At 57.0% G+C, this 5,525-nt stretch overlaps 1 protein-coding gene across 1 annotated transcript in view; it reads right to left on the bottom strand.

Annotated features, from left to right (window-relative positions):
• BCL7A (B-cell CLL/lymphoma 7A) overlaps window positions 1-5,525 on the bottom strand; it is a 28,560-nt gene that overhangs the window by 15,773 nt on the left and 7,262 nt on the right. The window lies entirely within an intron of this gene.

Raw genomic sequence — 5,525 nt, 5'->3', positions numbered from 1 at the left:
GTGGGAGGGGGGGGAAGCAGGGGCACACAGCTGGACTAACCACCCCTCGCTCTGCCCTCTGGAGCAGCAGAGGGGGCAGGAGAGCAGGGGCAAACCCCCAAGGGCAGGCCCCAAGCGCCGATACCGAGGGTCGAGGGTCGTACGTAATGGGGAAGCCCAGCCTGGACCGTGGGCAGCAGCCGGTTGGAGAGATGCCCCGAGCCTGGCAGGTGCTTCGGGGCCTTGTCTCCGAAGGCCCCCGTCTGCACAGCTGCCCCTACCCCTGCCCGGCTGCATCCTAAACTCCTGGGGGACAGTGTCTGGGGCTCCTGCTGCTAGAGGTGGGCGTATGAGTGAAGAGGAGAAAATTGCCAGCCACTAGGAGGAAGAGGGGTCGCCGGTCTTCACGAAGGATAGTAATGACCCCCCGCTCCTCCCCAGCACTCTGCTCCAAGCCATTGTCATTCTCTAAATTATTGTTCCACCTTGACCTCCTGCAGTCCATAAGCCAGGTCGTATCCCTTCCTGCCCCAAACCCCGGGAATCACCCGCCCGAGGGAGAGCTGGGATTCGAACCCGGGCAGTCTGGCCCCAGGGTCCACGCCCCTGGCACCATCTCGGGAGAAGTGGGAGGCTGGGGCCAGATGCACACCTGGAACAGGTGGCCTAGTTGCCAGGACCCTCAGCAACTCCAGTGACAAGGTTCCGCCAGAACCAAGGACTGTGCGTGGGTGGGCACCTCTGCTCGTGGGCTGTCTAGCACCTTCTCCAACCTCCCTGCCCAGGTCTCAGTCTTGGGCCTTCCCCTCCATGTGGGGTGGGGGGACCTCACGTCACAGCCACCAGGCGCCCCCTTCACCACAGGGGGTTCTGGGTGCCCGAGCACACTCAAAACCACCTCCCCCAACCACAGACACCTCTGCCCCCCACACTGGGCTGCGCGGGCCTGCGCGTTCCCTCTGGAGGGAGCGAGGGACCGTTTTACTATCACACGAATGACCTTTCTGGTACGTTTTCTGTGCTAAGCACGGGACACACTTACTCTACTCCTCCCATAACCTTGTGTGGCAAGAACGGTCACCTTCCCCAGGTGGCGGGTAAAGAAATGGAGGCATTCTCCCCAGAGCCAGTACTCACACCTCCCCGGGGGCAGGATGGACCATCCTCAGTCTGAGTCTTCCCCCATCTCCGTCCTGAATAGTCAGAAGGTGCCAGGAAGGGACAGGGGCGTTCCAAGAAACAGTCTCAGTGACAAAGCAACAATCATAATAGCCATTGTGTGCCCAGGCCTCGTGCCAAGCCTTTTGTTTACATGCCCTCTCTCCCAGACATCGCCGACAGGCCTACGAGAGGGGGACCACTATCACCCCACTTTACAGACGGGGAGACGGGCGGTCCGGAGCGGTGAGACCACTAGTTCATAGTCACGTAGCTACTCAATGGCAGAACCAGGACTGGACACAGGCTGTGACCCCAGAGCCCACCTTCTGCGCTTCTGTCTCCCGTGAAAATGAAGAATCCACTCCACAGAGCACACAGCAACAGATGCCGGGCAGAAGTCCCAACTGCTGGTACCTGTGCACGTGACCAGAGGCACTCACTGCTCACAAGGCCTCAACTGGCTGCCTGGGCCTGGGCTCCAGTAGGACAGCAAATCCACAGTTTGATCGTGTTAAAAACAATAACGAAAAACACACAGCCGGTGTGGCTCAGTGGTTGAGCACTGACCTATGAACCAGGGTCATGGTTTGATTCCCAGTCAGGGCACATCCCGGGGTTACAGGCTCCCTTCCCAGTAGGGGGCGTGCAAGAGGCAGCTGATCAATGATTCTCATCATTGATGTTTCTATCTCTCTCTCCCTCTCCTTCTTCTCTCAAATCACTAGAAAAAAAAAATTTTTTTTTAAAGGAATTGACTTGTAACACACCTTTCAGATCTGGCCCCAGGAAAAGCCAGCCAACAGCCACGACCACCCTGGACCAGGTCTGGGTTTGCTGGCCACACAACAGTGAAGATGAATCTTTGCAATGGCAGGTGCTTCTCAGAGAGGTTACAGGCCCTACAGGTGATGAGCTCAACACAACCAGGTTGTCCTGATGCCCCAGCTGGCAACCCTTGGCCCGAGTCCCCAGGTCACTGTGCTCCAGTTGCATTTCTAGGTGTGGACTCTGAGGGGCTATGGGACACAGGGTAGAGAGTTAAAGCCCGACCTCAGGCCTGCCATTCGGACAGCAGCCAGCCAAGCAGAGACGGGGCCCGGAGCTCAGGTGTAAGTCACTGAGCGAGCACCAGGGACGAGCAGGGATCTCACAGACATGTCGCGTGAGCTCCAGGGTCTCATCAAGCAGGTGGCTGGACAGCGCCGTGGGAAACACACCACATGGGCGCAGAGGAGCAGCGGAGCTCCCACTACCGCCCCCAAACCCATCACCCGGGCACACGGCCCCACCCCCAATGAGGGTTCTAAGCTGTAGTCATTACCTTACATCTCGGGTGGCAAGTGAGTGGCCAACAGGCCGTTTTGTCTGGCCTGCACGGTGCTTTTAAAAATGTGAATCAGCCCTAACCGGTTTGGCTCAGTGGATAGAGCGTCGGCCTGCGAACTGAAAGGTCCCAGGTTCGATTCCAGTCAAGGGCATGTACCTTGGTTGCAGGCACATCCCCAGTAGGGGGTGTGCAGGAGGCAGCTGATCGATGTTTCTCTCTCATCGATGTTTCTAACTCTCCCTCTCCCTTCCGCTCTGTAAAAAATCAATAAAATATATTTTTAAAAAATGTGAATCAGTTTGCCAAACTTTACAAAAAAGCAAAAGAAAAAAGTCAGACAACATAGAAATCCAGACTTCTGGCTACTCTCAAAAACATGATCTGATCACAAGGAGCTCACACACCCTCCTCCCCAGCGTCTGAGGCTCCCTCAGATCCCCCAGCTCTCCCCACTTGTAGACACCGGGCCCACCCCAACCTTGCCATGAAGCCGCCCCTGGGCGCACCGAGCCCTCCTGCCTTGATGGCCCCCGGTAACCACATGCTTAAGGATCTGTCTTCCACCTCAGACTTGGGCTCCTGGGTTTAAAGACTAAGTGAGGTCCTAGCTATAGAAGCAGAGCCCCTCCTCAGCGTGGGCTCCTATATAAACTATAAGTACCCACCCAGAATCTCCGGCCAAGGTCAATTTCCAATGTTCTCCCAGGTCCAGGTCCAAGGGCAAGACTATCTTGGGGTCACTTGGCTCCCTCAGCGAGAGCTCTAAATCCCTCACTTTGTGTTCATTTCCCAGAGCTGGTCCTCGATGCCTCAGGAGGCCTGGCTGACGGCTGCCCTTACCCTCACTAGGCCGAGACTCACTTGGCCTGCCCTGGCAGGAGGGCACCCCCCGGGGTTCCCAGGTGAGGCCCTAGGCCCACCCCCCCTCTCCCCAGGGACAATGGGAATCCTTGGGAACAAGCCTGTCTCTGTCGACCACAAGACACTGAGGGACCCTCAGACCAAAGGCCCAGGGGGTCCCCAGCCTAAGCCTACCTCTCAGCCCAAGCCTTTGCCTCCGGCCCAAGAACCCCGCCTACCCTGCTCTTCTCCTCACCTGGCCCAGTTTCCAGAAAGGGCCCCCCCCATATTGTCCTTCCCTCAGCCTTCTCTGGCTGCCTCACACTCTACCCGCCTGCCCTGCTGGGGCACCAGACAGGAAGGAGAGGCTCAGCAGCTCCGGACAGGCTGGTTACAGCTGGTGGCTGGCTTTTCTGGGGGCAGGGGTGGGGGCGGGGGCAGGGTAGGGCTGGCAAAGGGGCACGGGTGGGGTCCCTGGGGCTGGGGAGAAACACCACCCGAGGCTTCCACACTGAATGGCATGCCAGACGTGACCACCTTTATCCTCTGGGTAAAATACAGACTGCTGAACCGCATTTGATTTCAGATAAACAATGAATAATCGTTTTCCTATAAGTATGTCCCAAAGAGTGCTCGGGACATACTTACGATGCAGAGAAATATTTTAAAAAATAATTTTTGTTGTTTACCTGAAATTCAAATTTAACTCAGTGTCCATGAATTTATTTGCTAAATCTGGCAACCCAGCCTCCCAGCCAGCAGTGACTGCACGGTAGGTGGCCACGCAGTTAATAAACAACCCAAAGTCTGCAGGACAGACGGGAAGGCCCATCCTAAAGGCAGCCTGAAGGTGAGATTTGGCTTCTCCAGGCAGGGGAAACCCAAGACATAAGGCCAAGTTTTGTGTGTTGTTTTTTTGTTTGTTTGTTTTTTGCTTAGAAGGGGCAGGAAGAAAAAAAAGAAAGAAAAAAATCAGCAAAATGTAAGTTTCTGTGGAGCCCACCTTACCATAAAGACAACATTTAATGGCAGCTCCTGTGTACAGGGATGAGTGCTGGTAGAGACATGATCTTATTTTTTTGGGGGGTGGGGGGAGGAGGGGAACAGGACCCCGAGGCCATGGTTAGAGAAGTTACCTGGTTTGTCTAAGGTCAAACAGGAAGTGAACTGGCTGCCGGGCCCTGGGATCCCAAAGCCTGAGGTCTTTAGAGGACATGACAAGTTGTTTCCCAAAAGGAGGGAGGAGATCCGTTCTCCTCCCCTCCCCCCAAACACAGGCCTGGCCCGCAGTGGGGCGGCGGGGTGGAAAACCCCATCCTTCCATCTGCCCTCCCTGCAGAGCAGCTGGCAGGCGGGCGGGCAGGAGCAGCTGTCTGGGTGCAGGGCCTCTGCCTCGCTGGGAACCTGGGGCAGAGGCCCCACCACGCCTCCTGGAACAGGGACTGTGGGGTCGCTTGCCCCCAGCCCCTTGCTCAGCTCCAGGCCGGTGGCAGTAGGGACTCGGGCCCAGACACCCATCTTCTTTGCCCAGGAGCTCAGGGGACAACTCTAGCCTTCCCTCTGGGAATCCCACAGGAGAAGGGGCTGTGTGGGCTTGCTCTCCTGTGTGTGTTTTGGCCTGCAGCTGTTTCTGCCATTTTTAAATGGCTCCAGTCGGCCTGGGGGGGTGCCCGGCGCACTAGGGGAGCTCCCACGGCTCGGAGGACTTGGATCTCAACTTTGGAAAGCCTCCCCTTCTCACGGTTCTGAAAATTCTTTGTCCCACTGGAGCCAAACCCAGCCCTCCGCCGGGCATCCGGCCATCTGCAGACAGCCCTTTCCATAGGAGGCCCGGGAGCACGTGGATTTTATTGATTTTCCTCTTGCCTTTTTGTTGGGGTTGACTCGGAAAGGACAGCTAACTTGCGACCCGGCGAGGCTGGATCCTCGCCCCCTGTGGTTTTTAGAGACCGAGGCGTTACTTAAGAAATGACACCCCTAAACATAAACATAGTCCGCCAAGGGGGGGTGGGGGTGGGGGTGGGGCGACCAATTCTCATGCTTTAAATAAAGGGTCCGGACCAGCCCGCCGGCGCTGACACGTGAGAGCATCGCGGCTGCTCCTCTCCCTCCCTGACCCTGGTGGAGCCGTGGGAAAAAAATAATGAAGTTGAAACCCGGGAGCTGCGAGTTTTCAACAAGTCCGCCTCGACCCGGCGATCTGGGCGCCCCAGGCCCG

The sequence above is a fragment of the Myotis brandtii genome, unplaced genomic scaffold, assembly GCF_000412655.1.
Source record: "Myotis brandtii unplaced genomic scaffold, ASM41265v1 scaffold463, whole genome shotgun sequence".
Classification (NCBI taxonomy): domain Eukaryota; kingdom Metazoa; phylum Chordata; class Mammalia; order Chiroptera; family Vespertilionidae; genus Myotis; species Myotis brandtii.
The sequence above is the reverse complement of the archived record's forward strand: the minus strand, read 5'-3'. Positions and strand labels throughout refer to the sequence as shown.